Source organism: Lytechinus variegatus, chromosome 3 (assembly GCF_018143015.1).
Source record: "Lytechinus variegatus isolate NC3 chromosome 3, Lvar_3.0, whole genome shotgun sequence".
NCBI lineage: Eukaryota > Metazoa > Echinodermata > Echinoidea > Temnopleuroida > Toxopneustidae > Lytechinus > Lytechinus variegatus.
Genome location: NC_054742.1, coordinates 51315985 through 51340494, shown reverse-complemented (window position 1 = coordinate 51340494; position 24510 = coordinate 51315985). Strand labels below are relative to the sequence as shown.

The 24510-nt window shown below is 35.1% G+C and overlaps 1 protein-coding gene across 4 annotated transcripts in view; it reads left to right on the top strand.

Moving 5' to 3' along the window:
* Nucleotides 1-224: 224 nt before the first annotated feature.
* LOC121411297 (disks large-associated protein 4-like) overlaps nt 225-24510 on the top strand; it is a 51553-nt gene continuing 27267 nt past the window's right edge. Inside the window, exons 1-3 of one of the 4 annotated variants that reach the window (XM_041603946.1) lie at nt 267-306; nt 13267-13313; nt 14447-14502. The gene's annotated coding sequence lies outside the window, so the exon portion shown is untranslated. Of the gene's footprint in view, nt 307-13266; nt 13314-14446; nt 14503-20857; nt 21432-23629; nt 23764-24510 lie in introns of those variants that run through there. The other 3 variants (XM_041603947.1, XM_041603948.1, XM_041603951.1) reach the window with 3 other exon arrangements.

Here is a 24510-nt window from a genome sequence, read left to right as displayed (position 1 = left end):
CCCAAGGCGGCCCCAAGGAAAAGGGTGTGTCCACCCCCCCTTTTTTTAGCGACGGGCCGGTCCTGTCTGATGGATTCAGGGCATGGATCGATGGAAGGATTCCCTTTAAACTTTCACCCGATATTTTTACCTTTTTTTTCCGGATCTCTGCAGCACGCATCTTATTCGTGCACGTCGACGTCGACCTTTTACGCGCGTGCTGCGTAACACATTTTCTGACTGCGCTAGCTGATGGTGGCTCGTAGAACTTAGAGACGTGACTCCTAGCTCCTGTCAGAATTAACCTCAATTTACATTTTATTACTGGTAAGTAGAATGAATTTAATTCACAGTCGAAATCTAAGCATAACGATAGTTACCGTAATAATTTATAGTCGACTGTAGCCGATAATTATTATGAGACTAACCCTGTCTCCAAGCGAGCCAAGCCAGGCAACATGCATGCGCGAAGAAGGATCGGGATGGGAAAATGCGGCAAAAACTAGCTGCGGTATGCCTACGGTCATGCCTACGGTATGGTTGGAACTAGGCCTACCCCTTATAGCAGAGATGCCAAGTTCAAAGACCAGCTATGCGTGAGATTTTCTGTGAATCTGAGTGAGATCACAGACATTGTGTACAATGTATATGGGGATAGGCTGTGATAGTTGCGTGAGACAGAGATTTGAGGGGATGAACAAGAGTCCAAAATGCTTGAGTCTCACGCATAATGCGTGAGACTTGGTAGCGTAGTGTTATCGACCAGCTAATTTTCTAAGCATCGTATCTGCGAATATATTTATCAGATCAACCTATTTTTTGTCTCATTTGTGCAGAATATTGAGCAGATCAGTCATTCCGACGTTTCAATCTGCGACTCTGATTCAATTCGCGTACCACTTTTACAATTACATCCTTCTTTAGTTGATTCCAACTACTAGGCCTACCCGCGATACACAAACAAAGTTTACGGCCGATTCTTGTCGCGGTGGTGAAATATTTTGACTCTTCCAAATCAGTTCTATGATGATGTCAACATGCTAAATTATCATCTCACTACTTCCACTGCGAGCTCCGGCACATGATTCGACGAATATTTGTTCTAAAGCCGTTTCCTATCGGAAGGAGGTTGGATTTGGGTCTAGATCTATCATCTAGTCAAAACAATTTTCATAAATTCTACTAAATTTTTACCCTTTTCTCTCGTAAAATCAATTCTTACCGTTCTTATGCCCACTGCGCCTACTCTCCCGCTCGTATCGTTTGTGATACGCAATAATTTTATTGCACACAAGGTGGTCGCTTTCAAAAGAGGTGGTCGATATATGGTGGTCTCACTATACTTTGCCCAGGCCCCAGACTATAATAATAATAATTAATAATATAGGATATTTATATTGCGCACATATCCACCTTGTTAGGTGCTCAAGGCGCTCCTGTAATCTATATTACCCGGCTAAGCTAGGCGTTCATAGCGCACACAGCTTTTTAAGGAATTACTTCCTGCCGGTACCCATTTACCCCACCTGGGTTGAGTGCAGCACATTGTGGATCAGTTTCTTGCTGAAGGAAATTACGCCATGGCTGGGGTTCGAACCCACGGCCCCCTGTTTCAAAGTCCGAAGACTAATCTACTGGGCCACAACGCTCCACATATGGCGAAAGGCAAGGCTAGGCTCCGTACACTCACTCTAGTATGAACAAGGTTTGTTCTCTCTTAGTCTTACTTCTCCCCGTGTGGCGAAATAAGGTTGGCAATGTTTGGCTTATTTTCTCTTTTTATTTGGGACAAATGCTTGATTTTTTTTACACTGTCACTATTACATCTCTTCATCATATAACTTGGCTCTTGAATAAATTTGATTTTTTAAAGGACAAGTCCACTCCAAAAAAAAGTTGATTTGAATAAAAAGAGTAAAATCCGACAAACATAACACTGAAAATTTCATCAAAATCGGATGTAAAATAAGAAAGTTATGACATTTTAAAGTTTCGCTTAATTTCACAAAACAGTTATATGCACATCCTGGTCTGTATGCAAATGAGGAGACTGATGACATCATCCACTCACTATTTCTTTTGGATTTTATTATACATGAAATATTATTTTCTCATCCCCAAGTGAAACAACGATTAATTCCTCCCGAACATATGGAATTAGCATTGTTTAATTCTAAATGGCTCAGTCAAGTTGGTCCTTATTGTCAAATTTGTAAAAAATGAAATATTGAATAATCCAAACAATAAAAAACAAAAGAAATAGTGAGTGAGGGACGTCATCGACTGCATGTCACTCAGTGGTGCATATCACTTTTTGTGAAAAATAATTGAATGGACTTGACCATTAAATTATTTTTAATTAATTGAAATTAGAGATTGAAAAATGACAATTGTTGTTGTTGAATATGATGGCGCTCTTCAATCTCTCCAGATTATATGCGCCAGTCACTTTCGTAAGTAGGACGTCGTCGACATAGGCGATCCATACGAAGCCAAACCATTGGTGACAATTATATGACGTATTAATATAGATTTGTCACCCATCCACCTATTATATTTAATAGTAGGTCCTACAAGATTAAACATCTTCGAGGAATAACATTTTAATACAAATAGAGAAGTTAAATATCGCGCGTGCTAAATGATTGTTCGTGGAAAAGGGCACATCAGCTAACCAATCGGCTAGTAGTTATATATTTAGAGAATTTCTTAAAATCTTCATTAAATAATAATTCAAATGTGAAATCACATTTTCACGTCCTTCTTATTCTTTTGTTTTGTATTTTCTTATTAATAAGAAATATCAATCCTTCTTTCGTGTCTTGTGTTTGAAGAAAAATGACACACACCTAACTGTCAAAACGGCTAGTGGCATATATAAAACATAATAGTTTCCGTGTATTATCGAGATTAATTAACAATTGTTTTAGATTCGGGTCATTCATCTTAAGTTAATTAAACATAATGCGTCTCTCCTTTATATATTCAGAACAAAATAAAATATAAAGTTCAATAGTCTCAAATACATTGCACACCTCACAGAGGCCTGAAGAGTGCTGTTTAATTTGAAACATGTAATAGTTTAATTTGCACTTACTTTCCACCAATAGAGGGCGTACACTAAAATATTCCCAAAATTCAAGTTTTCGAGCGCTTTGGTGAATAAAAAAATTACTCCCAAGTTACTAAGGAAAAATAAATTGCAACTATATGGAAATTAGTATTTTTGGTCACAAAAATGATATTTTAATGATTTTTTGAATTGTGTGCTGTGTACAGCATTGGCAGCCGCATGATACATCATAGTATAGTCCTACCTGTAGATTCGCACAGGCAGGATGGTAATGAACCCTTGAGTGGGCTCCGTACTCATTTGCGTGTGTACGTGTGTTGTGGGGGGGACAATACCTGTCTGCACACCTTAATTGGAAGCCCCTCATATTAAGTTAAGTTAACACATTAATTCAAATTTCAAAAAAAAAAATTGTTCCTTATAATATATTACTGAGTGTGCCTCCTACACATGATAAAAATGGGTAGAAGAATTTCTATAGTCCTCTTCATGAAACTTGGACATAGGGTAATCAAGTTTCACTGATCATTTTGCCCGAGTTTCAGGTCACATGATCAAGGTCAAAGGTCATTTAATGTCAATGAATTTGACCATGTGATAAAACATTGAAATCTTAACCAAGGTTGAGTTTATGGATCTACATGTATTTCATGAAATGGAACATAATCGTAATTGAGTTTCACTGATCATGCATAAATTCGGATCACATGATCAAGGTCAAAAGTTTTTCTGGTCAGTTAAACTTTGACCATGTTTTGTGCCAATCTTAACAAAGTTTAAGTTTTTGGATTATGTCAAAATTTTGAAAGTATAAAGACCTACTGTTAACCAGTATTTCATTAAACTTGGACATTAGGGTAATAAAGTATCACTTAACAAAGGTCGTTACGGGTCAATGAACTTTTACCATCTTGTGGTATAAAAAAATTAATTAATTATATGGTTTTGAATTTCCAAGATGATATTTAAGTCCCTATTGCATAAAACTTACAAATGATGCTTATCAAGTATCAGCAGATATTCTTAGATTAATTAAATTTCAGATCACTAGGCAAAGGCAAAAGGTAAATTTTCCATCAATGAATTGATTTTGCTTAACCCCTCCCTCCAAGGCAAAAGATTACAAATTTTCTAGAGAATGTTGAAATTCTAGGTCTGTATTATTCTAAACTTGGATTCTTATATTTGATTAACAGGTGGGTCAATCCATGTCAAATCAACCAATGCTTGTCACCCGACCCTCTTCGATTTTCTTTAAACTCGCACCAAATGTTGCCCCAAGTGTCTGACGGAAAAATCTGAAATATTTTGCCCAAAGATCAAATGGTTGCTAAGATACGGCCTCCCATAGCAACCAATGCGCACACAACAAAATTATTTTAAATAAAATTGCCTATTTTTGATTGACTACTGCAGCAAAGTTTGATTGATTACAGTCTTCATTTTTAGTAAATTGGAAGAACTTTTTGGTCCAAACATGCAGAGTATACTGTAGCGCGGACCTGTCAACCGGATTTCGCACACGAGGTCACCGAAAATGGCGTTAAGCATCCGTGTCAATGATTTCAGAAGCATGTTTGGAGGCTCATAAATCCAAAACTAAATTAGCTTAGAACCAAATATTATGCACATTTATGGACTTTCAGATACTCAACAGAATTACAAAAAATTGACCCAAGAGTATGTGTCGTTTTCCTGTAGGGCGCCCTCAAAGTTGGATTTTTTTCAAAAGATGCCAAGTTCAAGGTCACGGATCACCTCCCGTCCCATCGAGGAGGGGGACCAATTTCTGTGAATTGACAGACATTTACCCATATTTTCAAGTGTTACTTGAGAAATTTTGCTACCGGAATGTTTAGGGGCTGATTTGCGCATTCCAAAATGGTCGTAAATACCCTAAAATTGATGTTAATGACACATACATGCTTTTCAACACTTTTCAAATTGTGATAACTCAAAGATGAAGAGCCCAAAGACATTGATCTCTTCTGTGATGATAGTCTGTAATTAGTATTCAAAGGATATATCTTCAAAAATAGTTTTTATTGTTGGTAATGACCTTGAAAACACACCTAAAAATCAATAAAAACAGTAAATTAGCTAATTTTCCAGAATCAAATGGCATTCAAATGGTGTTTACATTGACTTTCAAATGGGTGTCATTTCAATACAAAGGGTGAGCTTAAGCTAAAACTTGAAAGACATGTTCAACTTTTGGTCTACTTTGAGCAACATAAAATATTTGAACTCAAAACCATATCATTTGACCTTGAAATTATTCCAAACATAGCTATTTGTTGCTTCATAAGTAGCATATTCAAATCGCACGTGTACATTGTACTTTGCAACACATTTCAAAATGGATTTTCTCATAGAGAGAATACCTGATCAGGCTGATATTTGCAGTATAAGTAGTCTGTAATGGGTTCTTGGAGGATCTACAGATTAAGTACCTATTCTCTCATGACAATGACCTTGAAAATACAGCTGAAAATCATAAAAATCAATAAATCATACAATTTTCATTAATAATCAAGTGTTTTTATCCACTTTTAATTGTGTGTTATTCCATCTTAGATTGTGAGTTCATGCTGATAATTGCAAATCATGTTCCACTTTTGGTCTACTTTAAGCTACATAAAATATTTGAACTCAAAACCATATCATTTGACCTTGAAATTATTCCAAACATATCTATTTGTTGCTTTATACATAAGTAGCATTTTCAAAATCATGTGTGTACATTGTACTTTGCAACACATTTCAAAATGGATTTTCTCATAGAGAGAATACATGATCAGGCTGATATATGCAGTATTAGTAGTCTGTAATGAGTACTTGGAAAATCTACAGTTTAGGTAACTATTCTATCAAGACATGAGTGGGTCAAAAACACTTGAGTACTAACATGACTAATAAAAATTGTATGATTTATTGATTTTCATGATTATCAGCTGTATTTTCAAGGTCATTGTCATGAGAGAATAGGTACTTAATCTGTAGATCCTCCAAGAACTCATTACCGACTACTAATACTGCAAATATCAGCCTGATCAGGTATTCTCTCTATGAGAAAATCCATTTTGAAATGTGTTGCAAAGTACAATGTACACGCGCGATTTGAATATGCTACTTATAAAGCAACAAATAGCTATATTTGGAATAATTTCAAGGTCAAATGATATGGTTTTGAGTTCAAATATTTCATTTAGCTTAAAGTAGACCAAAAGTGGAACACGATTTGCAATTATCAGCATGGACTCACAATCTAAGATGGAATAACACACAATTAAAAGTGGATAAAAACACTTGATTATTAATGAAAATTGTATGATTTATTGATTTTTATGATTTTCAGCTGTATTTTCAAGGTCATTGTCATGAGAGAATAGGTACTTAATCTGTAGATCCTCCAAGAACCCATTACAGACTACTTATACTGCAAATATCAGCCTGATCAGGTATTCTCTCTATGAGAAAATCCATTTTGAAATGTGTTGCAAAGTACAATGTACACACGCGATTTGAATATGCTACTTATAAAGCAACAAATAGCTATATTTGGAATAATTTCAAGGTCAAATGATATGGTTTTGAGTTCAAATATATCATTTAGCTTAAAGTAGACCAAAAGTGGAACACGATTTGCAATTATCAGCATGGACTCACAATCTAAGATGGAATAACACACAATTAAAAGTGGATAAAAACACTTAATTATTAATGAAAATTGTATGATTTATTGATTTTCATGATTTTCAGCTGTATTTTCAAGGTCATTGTCATGAGAGAATAGGTACTTAATCTGTAGATCCTCCAAGAACCCATTACAGACTACTTATACTGCATATATCAACCTGATCAGGTATTCTCTCTATGAGAAAATCCATTTTGAAATGTGTTGCAAAGTACAATGTACTCGTGTGATTTGAATATGCTACTTATGAAGCAACAAATAGCTATATTTGGAATAATTTCAAGGTCAAATGATATGGTTTTGAGTTCAAATATTTTATGTTGCTTAAAGTAGACCAAAAGTTGAACATGTCTTCCAAGTTTTGGCTTAAGCTCACCCTTTGTATTGAAATGACACCCATTTGAAAGTCAATGTAAACACCATTTGAATGCCATTTGATTCTGGAAAATTAGCCAATTTACTGTTTTTACTGATTTTTAGGTGTGTTTTCAAGGCTATTACCAACAATAAAAACTATTTTTGAAGATATATCCTTTGAATACTAATTACAGACTATCATCACAGAAGAGATCAATGTCTTTGGGCTCTTCATCTTTGAGTTATCACAATTTGAAAAGTGTTGAAAAGCATGTATGTGACATTAACATCAATTTTAGGGTGTTTACGACCATTTTGGAATGCGCAAATCAGCCCCTTAACATTCCGGTAGCAAAATTTCTCAAGTAACACTTGAAAATATGGGTAAATGTCTATCAAAACACAGAAATTGGTCCCCCTCCTCGATGGGACGGGAGGTGATCCGTGACCTTGAACTTGGCATCTTTTTAAAAAATCCAACTTTGAGGGCGCCCTACAGGAAAACGACACATACTCTTGGGTCAATTTTTTGTAATTCTGTTGAGCATCTTAAAGTCCATAAATGTGCATAATATTTGGTTCTAAGCTAATTTAGTTTTGGATTTATGAGCCTCCAAACATGCTTCTGAAATCATTGACACGGATGCTTAACGCCATTTTCGGTGACCTCGTGTGCGAAATCCGGTTGACAGGTCTGCGCTACAGTATACTCTGCATGTTTAGACCAAAAAGTTCTTCCAATTTACTTAAAATGAAGACTGTAATCAATCAAACTTTGCTGCAGTAGTCAATCAAAAATAGGCAATTTTATTTAAAATAATTTTGTTGTGTGCGCATTGGTTGCTATGGGAGGCCGTATCTTAGCAACCATTTGACCTTTGGGCAAAATATTTCAGATTTTTCCGTCAGACACTTGGGGCAACATTTGGTGCGAGTTTAAAGAAAATCGAAGAGGGTCGGGTGACAAATTGTCTGAAAATTGGTTGATTTGACGTGGATTGACCCAGGTATAAGATGAGTATAGTTTCAAGATCAAAGCAAGGTCATATTGTATTAACTTGTGTTAAGTTGGATAAGAATTGAAATGTTGGTCATTACTTTCAAATAGTCAAATTGAATAAAACTGATATGAGATTATTATTTTTTTATCTCACGTATGATATCAAAAGAAAAAATGAGTTACTCAGTAGAGGTTAAATGTTATTTAAGGTCATTGAATGTCATATCTTATTATCAAATGAATGAAAGATTGGGTTAAGGGTGAGCTTGAGTTTGACTTAATAACCTGGATATCACTTACATGTAAAATTGGACTAGGAGACAAGCATGAAATTGAAAAGCAACCCCCAGCCCTACTAACATTAAAAAGGAATAAGAAAAGTACATGGCTGAAAGAGAAAGGTATACATATGCCTGTTGGTGTTTGCATCTATGTCATGTCCTGCTGACCACTTATAATCAAGCTTTTATTATTAGTTGGAAATAGTGATCTTCCAGCTCCATATCCTGTTCATAGTTATCTACAAGCAGTTCTCAATTCCCATAGGCCATACAATAGAAGCGCATATTGATTTCTCTATTAATAGTGACTACACGTAGTTGTCTACTTAATTGAGTCAACACTATGAACAGATTCAATATGTATGCTATGTAGTAAACTGTAAATATAAAGTGTAGTGAAGCTGTGGGTTGGACCACATACAGTACACTGTCCATGAAAACTTGATCAGTATAGGAAAGTCCAACAGGTAACTCATTTATTTTCTTGAAAATTGGACTATACTTTAAGGTATTAAAGAAAAAATGTCAATGGATTGTGATGGTATGTATATCAAGTCATAGTCAAGCTGAGGTATGTTTTTATATTTTAACTCAGATTTTACTCAAAAGTTTCATGCCCTGATCCTGAGTCTAACAATATTGCAGCCACAATTAAGATGCATTTATGTGGAATTCATCACATTTTGTTTCTTGATTGTACCATCATATCATTGGAGAAAAGTTTACATATCATCAGTATCTATCATTATCATGGCCCGATAGGTCCATGCTATCATTAACAGTGTTCTAGCTAGACCCATTTTATGGTGGTGGTCATTTTTTCATGGTGATAGAAAGTTTGTTTCAGGTCCATTTAGTGGTCTTAAAGTCAAAAGTAAAGGAACATCAATGTAACATAAATCTGATATTAGTCAATCTTTGAAAATAAACTAATATTTATCAAATATAAAAATGTTTAATGTAAATTATACAAATAAAACAAAATTAAAGATGAAAATGAATTTTCAAAGAGTTAGTTTTGAAACACTTCATTTGAAATTAGTGGTGGATGGAAGCAGTGTTTTTCATGACAAGTGGTGGTCAAAAATCTTCTATGCCAGTTAGGCCCGACCACTTACGTCCACTGTAGCTATAACACTGATCATTAATATGATATTTTGTCCTTATGATGTTTTTTGGGATAGAAAATTGGAATTCAATTTTATTGTGGATATTTTAGTATAAACTGGTGTTACACGTACTAGAAATTTATAAAGCTCCTCTGTTTTCTGAGAAAAAGTGTGTGTAACTCAATGCAATTATTCACCTAATTCATATTCAGGTAGGTTTTCAAATTGAAATAAAATGTCCTTCCAATACTTACCATGCTGTCGTTTTTACAGACAGGACAAAATAATTTCTTGTTAGCAATAATGTTAATCTTTGATCTTATCTTCATCAAAACTTCCTGACTAGACTCTGTAAACATTTAGTGTTATCTGATATTGCCTAGTCCTATAATGATATCAGACAATGTGGGCAACTTAATCTTTCAAAGGAAACCTTGATTTCTCCCAGAGTGAGTTTTGTTCCATAAAGCCAGTAAGAAAAAGAGGATTGTGTATTGTATGAATTAAAAGGATGGAAGGAAGGAAATTAGAATGTTTGTCGTCATCTACGATGTATAGACCAAAATGAGTCACAGAAAAACTATTTGTGATTCATGAAAATCATCACCTTTTCCTTCGGGACCAGATTACTTTTCACCTTAGTAGGCGGTTTCAGACCGCCTCGAAGTTCGCCAGTTCCAGGTATTCTCTGATCGGGAAATTTACCCCGATCAGAAAATACCAGGTATTTGGTAATGTGAAAGCAAACTACGCGTAATTTCCCCGAAAGAAAATACCCGCTAAATAGTAGGTACTTGGCGAAATTACGAGAACTTTCGTGGGGATTTTTCCAAGGTCGCAGGTATTTTGGCGATGTGAAAGCAAATTACGGGAACTTTTATCCCAGCGTGTCGTTGGGCGCGGCGGCGTGGGTGGCTGCTGGGCTAGGATTTTGAATCTCCCGCCTTGCCTGCTTATCAGACCACACTGCGCATGCTCGTAACTTCGGGAACTTATCCCGAAGGATGTGTTTCGGGGCGGTGTGAATGCAGGAATAATTAACGGGTATTTTTTAGCCTTAAAAAGTTCTCGTAATTTAACGGGGATTCTTGTGATCGAGGCGGTTTGAAACCACCTATTGTCAAATGTGCAGCAAGTGGAACTTGTGTTTTCATGCTAAGGCTTAGGTCTACTTGCTTATGCTGCAATAGATGAGGCTAGAGTTGTGCCTGTGTAGTTACCTCACCAACAAAGTTTGAAGGGGGAGGGGTATTGCCATGAGCAGTTGTGCAAGTAGTTGGTCGCTTGATTGCAAATCCTTTGGATCAAACTTCTGCTTCATATTTTCATTCAATTACCACAATACTTCGGAACACATATTAATCTTTGAGTGAAGACATGATGCAAAACACATTTTTAAAGGGGAAGTTCACCCTGACAAAAATATTATTGTAAAAAATAGCAGAAAAAATAATAAAAAACATTGCTGAAGGTTTGAGAAAAATTCATCAAATAATTAAAAAGTTATTAGAATTTCAATTATTTGATTTGTGACGTCATATATGCGAGCAGCATTCCTACATATGTAGCAAATGGTAAAAAATCAATGAAATGTCATTTTCTCAGAAAATTGAAAATGGTTTTCACTGTACCTTTTGTATATCAATAGACAAATCATTTCACACCCGACCATGAATAGAAAACAAAATTAAGTCCTCAGGAACCATGCAAAATTTGAAATTCATGCATTTTATATTACATAACACATGGGGCAGCTGCTCGTTTATGACGTCACAAATCCAAAACTTTGAACTCTAATAACTTACTCTTTAACAGATTTTCCTCAAACCTTCACCAATATTTTTTACTATTTTTTCTGCTATTTTTGCAACAAAGTTTTCTTCAGGGTGAACTTCCCCTTTAATGTGTCAGGTAGGCCTACTGTGTTGACATTGTAATTGCATATTTTTGCAATAAACAAGACAGAATCTTGCAGAATATATTGCTTTCTCATTTATTTTCCTCAGTACTCATGAGAATCCGTACACATCTTGTGTATACAGTATGTTATTAAAAAAGTCCACAAACATCTGGAAAAAGGTTTGACTTACTGTATATTATAAGCCTATGTGTACTAGCACCAGTAATGTAACTTGCATTGTCCCTACAATGTAGATCTACATGTACATGTACATGCACAGTGGCACTTTGCAACATAATTGACGAAGGTCCTGACTACTGTTAGTATAAACAACTTCTGTAACTATAATTCAGAGATCATGGAAACCTTGATTTTGGTTGGCTGCTGTGCCCTATTGATTTGATACTGTAGTGGCAAAGTTAGATTGTATTGAAGTCTTTACAAAATGCACCCATATAGATTTACACTCGAATCACCCCACCCCCGAAAAAGAAAGAATTAAATAAAATGAAACACAGATCTATACCTTTGTATTTATTTTCCCCCTTTTATAGAAATTTAGAAGAAGGTGAATACATGTTTTATGTGTAACAAGTATTTTATTTGGAAATACACTTCATTCGCTTGTAAACATTTTTAGTATACTGATTTCATGAACCATCTGTTTTCTTCCCATTTTCAAAGTTACTGATGGCTAGAACATATGTAGGCCATGCCATCTAGTCATGGATCTCTGATTAATGTTAATAACATGTGAATATCTTAGCCACGTTTCATGTCCCTTAAGTTGATCTGGCTCGCCTGAAGGTTGGCATTGTTCACAAAACATGCACTCAAGATGCCCTTCATTTTTTGTCTTGCCTTTTTATGGTGAGATTTAATATAGATTTGCTAAGTGAAGATGATCTTTACTGTACAACATTGAATTACTTGTCATGGAAACATGGATGATACAGCCTTCTTTCATTAGATACATGTACATTGTACATGAGTTTGATAGCATTCTTTGTTTGAACCATGATTCCTTTCATATTACAGTACATACAGTACATGTAAGAAATAAAAACCCTTATACTTCAAACTTTTGAAAACATGATGTACCTAATTTTGATGAAATCTTTTCCTTGAAGGCTCGGATTTCAATTTAAAATCAAGATTCATAATGAAAAGATTTGATGATTAATTAAATGTATTGGGAGGATGTTGATTGTTAATATCATAGACCAAATAGGCCTTCACTTTGTGTATTGTGATATAACATCCGTCCGTATGAAAATGAGAGTGCACTAATAGTTTCCTCTCCTTTTTGGTCATACCCTGAATTTAAGTGAAAACTTTGAGTCAATTTTGACTTTTAAACTTAGTTAAGATCACCCTTGTAGGAAGGATATGATGACGGAAAGACTGGCCATGTCTGTGCTGGTAGATTATTTTTCTGATTCAGTATGTACATGTAATAATCTGCATTTTAGTACACCGTGATGGTGTTACATACTCTTGATGCTTTTGATAAAACATCAGTAAGCTTCACTCTTTACTAAATATATTTTGTATTATACCCCTTTCCCTTTCATAAATTTGTAGATGCGAATATAGATAAAACGTTTCTCAAAACAAAAGTGCAAAGTGAAATTTGATTTTGTTGTTGTTGCTGTGTGTGGACAGAAAAGCCTTTGCCATTGTGCCCGCAATCCAAGTGTTGTGTGTGTGAATCTCAGGAATCAGAATTCAATTTTTCCCTATCCCACTATATGCATAGTGCATATACAAATACATCTTTGTGTCTATCCAGATCTTTGAATTCAATGTGGTCAATCTTTTGGTCATACAAGTTTTGAGAATTTTTTGTTATTTCTCACAATTTTTTTAGGGAAACATCAAACCATACAGCAGTGAAAAGTTTCTTCAATATTGGAGGTAAAATGATTAAGTTGTGGCATTTTACACTTTTGCATATTCCACAAAACAATCATATGCATATCCTGGATAGTATTAGTAAACAAATGGTGGGCTGATGATGCTTCTTTTACTACATAAAATATGAAATATAAAAAAAAACACTCTTCACTATATCAGAGTACATCACAAACTCACAATGAATTATCATTTTACACATGTTCATTGAGGAATCAACCCCAGATATACATTTTAGAGGGAAAAATATCTTTTCAAATATACAAGAGATATACTGATTGCATCAGCTCTGTCATTTGTACATGTATATGGGCACATGATGTGTGTATTACTTTTGTGGATATGTAGATGAAGGTTAAAAAAATGTTGTGACTGACTTATTAAAAATGTGATTAAGTTTGATTTTTCTCTTTTTATTCAGCTTAAGTATTTGTTAGGATAAACTTTGACTTTAATACTGTATGTGTGACTTTTCATCTTATCTTAAAGGGGTGGTCCGGGCTGAAAATATTTGTATCTTAATACATAGAGTAGAATTCACTGAGCAAAATGCCGAAAATTTCATCAAAATCTGATAACAAATAATTAAGTTATTGAAGTTATAAAGTTTAGCAATATTTTGTAAAAACAGTCGTCATGAATATTCATCAGGTGGACTGATGATGTCACATCTCCACTTTCCGTTTTCTTATGTTATTACATGAAATCAGATTTTTTTCATTATTTCATACTTGTGTGAATAATATGTCTCCCTTATAATGAGATAAGTTGCAGCAATAAATACCTAATGCACTAAATCAGTTGTCAATCAAATTTTTCTAATTCTTGGAGGAAAAAAAATTGAATAAACCTCATTTCATATAATAAAATACAAAAGAACAAGTGGAGATGTGACATCATCAGTCCACCTTATGAATATTCATGACGACTGTTTTCACAAAATATTGCTAAACTTTAAAATTCAATAACTTTGTTATTTGTTATCAGATTTTGATGAAATTTTCGGCATTTTGCTCAGTGCATTCTACTCTATGTATTTATAAGATATAAATATTTTCAGCCTGGACCACCCCTTTAAGTAGGATTACTCCATAGCACATGGATGTATGAAATATTTTTCATCTTGTTTCTTTCAGGAACACATTTGGAAATCATCTGAAGCTTATTCACTGAAATTGAGGACAGTTCATAGGTGAATATTCATGAATGAATTACCCTTTTAATTTACTAGTAGTTTCAGTTCTTTCCTTCTACACCAATCTACCACTCAGACTATGTTTGTATTAGCCATATGAAAGTAGTACATGAAGCTGTTAAATTACTTGTTATGGCACATTATGATACTTTTTCCCCTGTGGAAGGGGGGGGGGAGTGACATTTTTCTGCACATAATTCTATAAACAACCATTTCCATGTACCTGTATGTCTTCCAAGATGATAAATGACCCTTTTACTCGCACTATTTAATTAAAGGACAAGTCCACCCCAACAAAATGCTGATTTGACTAGAAAGAGAAAATTCAATCAAGCATAACACTAAAAATTTCATCAAAATCAGATATAAAATAAGAAAGTTATAATATTTAAAATTTTGCTTCATTTCACAAAACAGTTATAAGCACATCTTGTTCGGTATGCCAGTGAGGGGACCGATGACATCACCCACTCACTATTTCTTTTGTACTTTATATATATGAAATATGAAAAATTTTGTTTTTTCGTCATTTTCATGTGAAACGAAGTTTAATTCCTCCCTGAACACGTGGAATTCCATTATTTTGAAATATTGTATAATTCAAACAATAAAAACAAAAGAAATAGTGAGTGACATCATCGACACTCTCATTTGCATATTACTGGGTTGAGCATAGAACTGTTTTGTGAAAAATATTAAAGCAAAACTTTAAAATGTCATAATTTTCTTATTTTACATCCGAATTTGATGAAGTTTTCAGTTTTATTCATGTTTGATTTTTCTCTATATTATTTTAATCAACTGTATTCTGTGGTGGACTTGACCTTTAACAACTGAACACTTGTGAAAATGCATGTAGCACACATTAATCCTTTTTTGCATGACTTGGTACCAGGTACTGTGAACATTATTTCCTCTTTGCTATACATGTGTACATTGTAATTGTTTTCACTTTCATACATTTATTAGAATAATATATAGACACAACCCTGGGAAATGATAGTTTTATTGTTTCTCTGTACATGTAGTTTGTGGTTGACATCTTCAAGTTTGTTGTCTACTTCCTTGATTTGAGATTTGAGTTTGATCCAGGATTATGGGACAGCCTTTCCATGTAAAGCAAAATAATCATGTTGCTTTAATTCATGAAATGCTTGCCCACATCTTGTACATGGATTGAAACAAAATATCAGGGGGGCGTTTCATGAAAGGACTTGTCAGACGTTTTATCCGACAAGTCCCATTTTATCCGACAGTTACCATAGGAACAGTGCCTCTCAGCCAATCAAAATCATGGAAAGATGTCAGATCTGACAACTTGTCGGATGAAAATATCAAGCATTAAACAGAAGTTGAACTTGAAAATAAAAGAAACCTTTTTTTTTAGTATGGATCTATTGAAGAGAAACTCTGGTAAAAAATGATTTTGGAGTAAAGAATAATTTTTATGTTATTATAATATTTTTACACTGCCTTTATAATTCAAAAGAGATGGATGTTTATACTTTAATATTCAAGGAGCTTACCGTACTATTGCTTGTTCTTAAAGAGGAAGATATGCATTTGATGATAAAATTTGGTAAAAGTACATTTGTGGGTCACTGTATAAAATGGTTTGTGAATACTAAACAGGTTGGTGAATACTTAAGCACTTGCCGATTGTCTGGGGCAAGTAAAAGTTAGTGTCAGGCAAGTGTTAAGTAAAGACCAAAACTACTTGCCAGAATTGGGCAAGAAAATTCACATATTAGAAAGAAAAATTCTCATAGTAGAATGACCAAAATTAAGGTCGATATGATCTGATATTGACCCTAATTTTGGCAGGCAAGGTAAAATCACTTTGGAACAAGAAATGCAATAACAAGGTAGATCAGTTCATGTCAAGAGAGAAAAAGGTCAATGGTTTATAAAACCGCAAAACTTTCTTTTGAAGAGGTAAAACTTTTTTCAAGGATTTTTTCGGGCAAGTGAAATAGATTTTTGGGCAAATTTACTTGCCTGACTGAGCAAGCACTTCTAAAAAGTTAATGTATAGCACCCTGCTTGAAAGTACACGAACCGCTCAATTTTTACCTTTCACCTCGCAGAACAAGGTACATGCAAGATGGAAAAAAGGCAGTCAACATGCATGATCTTTTACATGTATGCATGAGAAACTTTCAGCTATTGAAAACTGTGGTCATGACGAGTGAAGATGTAGACTTGATGGAAAAGGATTTCTGTCCCCACAAGCAGCTGTAAAGGAAAAGTTAGTCAGAGCCTTTCCCCTTGGATGTCACTCTGCTGCAAGGTGTTTGGTGTTGATTGGTTTCAATCATTCTATGATTGTGTCCAGAGTCGGTCTTTGAAACCCCCCCCCAAAAAAAAAAAAAACAAGTATATATGAAAATGACTGGATTTGTTCTACAAATATTACAGGTACATACATGTATGGAGGCAGGTATACCTAATGTACATGTGTAAATGCAGTCAGCATCAGGGGAGGGGGGGGGGGTATGTTTTCTGTATGATTGCTGATTTGCCAGTCCCTTTTCATTCCACATGACATTTCGTTTCAAACTCAGTTGTAATTCATGGAGTTGTTGTGTGAATTATAATGGCTACTTGGGACATGATTTTGGGGGGTTGAATTGCCCGTAGCCTTTTTCTTTTGTGGTTTTCTGTGCAGTGCAATTTTTTTGCTCAGTTACATTTACATTGACATGGAAAATACTTGCACATTGTAGCTGTATGTCAGGATGGTCAATGTGCCAGCAGTTTGGGGATTTTCAGTTCTTTCCAGTTCTTTATTACACAATACGGGTAAAATATACCAGAAAAAGTTTTACCAGTTCTCTTATCACTGTACACTTCTTTCTCCCTTTTTCCCTTGTCAAATAATTATATGTTTATCTCTTTCACTAACGACCTTTCCTTCAAATGTGTGGTGTATTCCCAATGTTCACTGAACAATGCTTCATAATTTTTCCCTCTTCTCTTGTTTATTTATTTTTTCTGTATTTGTATGAGAGATTTTGTATTCATTGCGATTTGTCCTTGGCAATTGAGCATGGTATGCATTGAGGCTTATTCACACATTGAAATAAGAAGGTGCAGGCTTTTGTGTACACACACATAATCCATGTTCCCATGTGTGGTTACTTTGTTTTGAGCATTACTATTCAATTAGCTTGTTAGTATGATTCACCTCCGATTTATTGAGGGGTTCAAAGAGACAGGCTGTGGCCTCGTGATATGCCAGGGATGAGAGGCTGCTGTTTCAGTCTGTTGAACAGAGACACATTTAAAGACCGACTATATACACATACATGTAGACAGAAAATATAGTCAATTTTTATAAAACAATCTCTGTGTAGACTGGCTTGTGACATTACATCATAGTGAAACTTTAACGCTGATGATGATGATGCACAGCATTTGTATAGCGCCATATATCTGTCAAAGACATTCAAAGGCTCTTTGGAGGAGCCAACCAATCTGGGTCGCCTAGAAGGGCATGCACACAGAATTGTGACCCGCAGGTCTCTCCTCCCTTTAACCTGCTTATGAATCGATATAAAATCAAATCTCTTGGAAACCCAGAACTTTGTTTGACTTAATAAAGCAAAGTCAACTTTCAGATTTGCATCTTCTTCAGAGCATTTCATGAATGGTATTTGTGCTTATGAATCGATATAAAATCAAATCTCTTGGAAACCCAGAACTTTGTTTGACTTAATAAAGCAAAGTCAACTTTCAGATTTGCATCTTCTTCAGAGCATTTCATGAATGGTATTGTCACATGTTTTATCGGACAAAGTATGTTTTATCTGATGATTTCCTTAGGCAATCAAAAGAAAACAAAAGTTGTCGGATCTGATCACTTTTGATGAAACACTCTCTAAGACTAAAAAAAGCCTTGATTTACAATATATGGTTATTTGACTTATGGATGCTCAACGTAAATGCAGAGTACTTGACTTGATAAGTTCGCCTTGGTCTTTATATTTGTTGCTTTTCTATCGTGCAACACCAAGGTAGACCTAGCAGCTAACGACAGACAACATGCTCATTAATTTGTAAGTCTTAAATCTAAACTCTTCATACTTGCACTTTGGGCATCGTCTTGTGGTCATGACTTTTCTCTTTCAGTCTAAGGGACGTGGGTTTGATTCCCAGCCATTGTGTATTTTCCTTCAGCAAGAAATTTCAATAACCAAAATGTGCTGCACTTATCCTAGGTTAGGTGAATGGGTACCGATAAGAAGAAATTCCTTGAATGCCAGAGCGCCTGTAGGCAGTATGGCTATAGCACGGTAATAATATTATTGTAATTTGCAGTTGTGTATAAAAATTTTGCACAATATTATTATTGTGACAAAAGCGATCATTTTCTGAGCATGTGCACAGATTGAGGTGTGACCGACCCGTAAGCTCATGGAAGTATTCAAACATGTTCTCCAATATGAAAGAAAAAAATGGATTAAGTAAGTTTGTAACAAATTTTACTGAAAGAATATACAAGTGGTCATGACTGTTTTAAAGTGAGATCACTATTAGATTAGACAAATGAAATGAAAAGCCTAGGTGTAATTTTCAACCTTACAGAATTTATATATGATTATTTTGAAAGCAATGAGTTTACACAAAAATCAGATCAGTTCTTGCAAAAATGTTGGAGAGTTACTAACGTAGACATGCGTGTTTGACTGTTATTATTGTGATTGCGTACGTATATGTAATGTAAAACTGATTCAGACTGTGTTCACCCCTGTTAGCTTGAATATATATGCACATGTAGGCCAACATACATGTACATGTACATATATATGTTCTTCAAGAATCCCTGCCAGCTAAAAGGCATCAAATAAAACAGAAAGAAAATTAATGTAAATGTTCTCCTTATGAAAAAATATGATTTGCTCTACTAAGTAGTAAGATTTGGGGAAAGATAGAGAGTTGGGGGATGTATACATGTACCTTGTAGGCCTACATGTATGTACACAAAGAATTGTACCTGAAAAGGCTGAATGAGTAATCTTGTGGTCATAAGAAGGGTTATTGACCTCCTTTATTTTAGAGGATTAAGAAGCATGATCAGTCTCAATGAAACTGATTGATTTAAAGCACTCTCCTGAGAATTCACTAGTGATCAGTAAAGCTACATGTAGGTAAGAATTAAGACTAATCTGTCCTTGATTTCTTATTTCAATTCAAACTGTTTGTTTTAAGATTTTACTCTAAACTTATTTGAATATGACTTGATGTACTTTACAAGTTGTATACAGGAGTTATGGGAGTACTCCCGGGGGGGGGGGGGGGGGGGGGCCAGTTCCATTCACGAGTGGATACCATGCGCGACCATGGGGTCTCGAAAAGCACCCTAAACACGTAATTTCCATATTCTGAAAATGCACCCCTTAACAAGTATTGGCGTGTGAAACCCTACCCTTAACAAGTATTGGAAACAAAACGATACTCTTGGCAAATATTCCCTGAAATGAACCCCTAAACAAGTACAGGAATTATTGTTACGGGTCCTTTGGTTGTCGGCTTTACCTTATTTGGTTTATAGTGCGACCCCACTTCTACACCTCGCGCAAATCAGACTCTAAACACGTAGTATTGGGGCAAAAAGGACATCCTTTATAAAACATTTTAATTTTGTTTTATCATCCACGCTAATTTGACCCTAAACACGTAATTTTACTAGCGAAATAGATACCCTTTTTTCATTATTTTTGTGTTTTTGACACCCTTTTCACGTTACGTACGTAACGTGCCCTATCGTGAAAAGGACATCCTTTTTACGTGTTTTTTTGGTCGCGCATGGTATCCACTCGTCAATGTAAGTGGCCCCCCCGGGGGAGTACTTTAGGGATTACAACACTCTGGTCCTCATGCATGAAGTTTAGTTTGGAGCATAATTCCTCATTTACAAATTCAAACTAAAAAAACATTGCTATCATGAGGTTTGCTATGAGTTGCTATGTACATGTCATTGTAGGGCTTACAAGTTGTTTCATATTGAAATTAGTTCTCCCAAAATGCAGTCTGTTGCCAAGTAATAAACAAGGCCATTATAAATTTTGAAAAATCTGTTAATGATATTAACATGGTGTATGATATCAAATGATGAAAGAGGGAGGGGAAGGTCAGTGGCGTGTGAATCATATTTGTAACCTTGCTCTTTAGGTTTTCTCTCTTTTCATGATCCTGAATATGAAATATTCATGTGGTTTAACGCTTCTACTCTTACCACCATGCCACTGGTTATTTATAAACAGGGAAGGTGTGAGAAACATGAGTCAGTATAGGCAACAATCATGTGTTGACTTTCTCTAAAGGTATGCGGTCGTTCTGAAAGCACAGTGTACAGACTTGTGTGTGTACACATGGGCCGTCTCCTGTATAAGCAATAATATGAAGATGAGCTACTTGGCCTGGTGGTCTACCCTCAGAATATCTTTTCTTCATCTCGTCTTGGACAAGCCGCACCGCTCTGCGACTAGTTTCCTTCCTGGGGCTTGGGATGGGAAGTGACAATCACGAGCTAGTCAGTCAAGAGGCTCACGCTAAATCAGATTCAAGGGTGGGATAGGACTCTATGCGATAGCCAGTCTGAATATACGCATGCACTGTGAATTGTCCAACCTTCGCTAGCTGGCCTGTTCAGCAGTGGCACTGCTGCGAATACACTTCGCAAGTGAAACCTACGGTAACCAACTGGTTGGAATTTACTGAGGAGAGAGAAGATTTGTACTCACTCCCTGATACACTCTTGTACACATATCATATCACTATCGTTCATACGCCTTGTTTGAATCTCTGGTTGAAATGTTTTCTTCTTGGTGTGTGATTTTGCTTGTGACCTACATTTGAGGGTAGTGAACGTGCATGGAATATAGATGAACCTGCATCAATATTGGATAGGTAGATATTAGAATGTGAGTATAGGAGTCTATTTACTTGGGCTTTCATATTACATGTAGCTTTCTGTATTATCTCATTTTTAGCAGTTAAAATTATGTTCTTCTTGTTTTCTATTGAGTGGAGTCAGGATGAATGTTTATCCATTTTTTATACAGACCGTTTTGTCTGAATATTATGAACTGACAACAACTTTTACATACTGGTACATGCAAATGTGGGGCCTATATGAAAAGGGAGTCAAACACTCACCACTACTTTTATGAAAAAAATTGTTTTACTAATGTACAGTAGGCCTGAAGTTTAACTTATTGTGATTTAACAGGAATATCAAATTATACATTTTGCAATGTGAAAACTGTATTTTAAAGGTCAAGTCCACCCAGAAAAATGTTGAATTAAATCAATAGAGAAAAATCAGACAAGCACAATGCTGAAAATTTCATCAAAATCGGATGTAAAATAAGAAAGTTATGACATTTCAAAGTTTCGCTTATTTTTATCAAAATAGTTATATGAACGAGCCAGTTACATCCAAATGAGAGAGTCAATGATGTCACTCACTTACTATTTCTTTTGTTTTTATTGTTTGAATTATACAATATTTCAATTTCTACGAATTTGACAAATAGGACCTCCTTGCCTGAACCACAAAATGTTAAAATAATGGAATTCCACATGTTCAGGGAGGAATTAAACTTCATTTCACATGACAATGTCGAGAAAATCAAAATATTTCATATAATAAAATACAAAAGAAATAGTGAGTGATGTCATCAGTTCCCTCATTTGCATACCGACCGAGATGTGCATATAACTGTTCTGTGTAATGAAGCGAAACTTTAAAATGTCATAACTTATTTTATATCCGATTTTGATCAAATTTTCAGTGTTATGCTTGTTGAATTTTTCTCTTTTTATTCAAATAAACTTTTTGTTGGGGTGGACTTGTCCTTTAATAACTGTGACCAACAATTTATCACCCTTTCAGGGAAAATGGAAAATACTATAACATTGTTTTTTTAGGCCGACATCCAATTATAATACATTATTTCCACTGATTTGCTTGCTTGATATTTCCATGTTCATTTCAATAATAAACTTTTGAGTTCCTTTTTAAGATCTGTCTTTTAGAAACTATTGACACAAAAATACTCCTCTATTTACCTTCATGTATGTGACATTGAATTTCTGTAAGACCACAGAAATGTCAATGCAGAACATGTATAAAGCTAATATATATTTTATGCTTCAACATATAATTTATTCAGGCTGACAGACTTAACATGACTATATGTATGTCATAAGGAACATATTCTAATTTAGGTTTTTAAACACCCACATGAGAGGTCAGTGATCTTATTTTACAGTTCAAAATGGAAAGGGGGAATACCCCCATGGACCTCCTCCGCATTCACCCTTTCCCATGGGCATGACATCAATAAGTTGTTTGCCGGTCTTCCATTCACGTGTGCATCAAAACGCAATTCAAATGGCGATGACTCATTCGCCTCCATAGGCCTTTGAGTGGAGTTTCAGGTTCGTAAGATCCAGCTTCTCATGGGGCGACTCGCCAGGTGGAAATATATTCCCAGCAACGGAACCTGCAATGCTGAACTCGGCTGAATTATGTATGGGATGTTTGGTTCACACGCTTGCCTTGCCACAGGTTGGCTGGCATATGATATGAATAACATGGGGTGCTGGAGAATTCAAGGGAATTTGAGTTCTGTTTTTAGCTGGTGCAGATGTTGTACTGGAAATAATCAATGATTGAGGGATTATTTTCTGCTTCTCTGATTGCGGACTTTAATGTATACAGTATTAGGACATGTTGATTTGGATTTTAACAATAATATATAATCAATATTAAACAAAGCTTCAACAAAGTTAGGCCTTGTTTAATTTTTCAAATTTGCAGCAAAAAAAAATGGATAACTGGCTCGTATAAACTTTGATACTGGTGTAGCCAATGTCATTGAACAATAAACCTCATTTAGAAGACCCATGTGTTATGTAATATTTACACTGGCTCATATAACTGTCCTATTTTATCCCTTTTGTTTACAGTGATTGATTATAATTGAAATGGAATATATCTAAGGGGAAGTAAATTGTTTACATGGTTTATTGTATACCAGCAGAAGTACCCAGCTTTCCTCACCAAGGTTTATTTGTCCCATTAAATTGAATTTTGATAGAGCCTAGAGGTGACTAAATACTGTTACACTGTACTTGGAACTCAAATGGTGTTGGCAACTACCTGTTCAAAGCATACATATGTACATGTAGGCCTACATGTATCCTTGCTGGCAAATCACAGCAAGTGGATCAGAGGAGAGATTGGAGGTATATTGTAAACGTATATTATACTGCACACTGCTGTTTTGGCTAGAATCTCTACCAGGATTGAGCTTCAGATGAATATAGCTTTGTCTGAATTTTCAGAATTTTGATTAATTGACAGACAGCCAACAAGTTGATTTTTGTCAGATAGACATATTACCTGATTACTAGAAAGAAAGTCTCCTATTCCTTTGCTGCATACATAAAGTAGGCCCTACATGCTTGAAAATTCTTATTTTGTGATATGTAGAGAGCATTTTTGTATTGTATTGTAATTTAAACAGCCTTTGATTTTTTTTTCTTCAAAAATCAGATTGCTCTGCAGAATTTAAAACCCCATACACATGTCATTCAGAGGACAACTTCACATTGGGCCAATTGAGAGGGTGAACCGTGCGTGAATAATGAACATTTGTAAAAAGTTAATGAACAGCACATTTTTACGAGACAGAAGTCAATTTTATTGAAATGTATTGTTAGCAGAGGATCAGTGAGGTTATCAACTAATCAATGCATGCACTATGTGATAACCAATATATCATCCATTGTTACACTTGCAATGGACCATATGCAGCATCTGTAACAGTGAACTTTGAATCCCATTGGGGTACAAATTTCAAAGAACACTTACATGTAATGAGTCATTCTCAAAGGATAGTACTCATATCATTTTTTTATCATAACTACATGTATATTGGCATGTAGAAGTAATCAAGAGAGAAATAATTTATAAGGATACATATACAAATG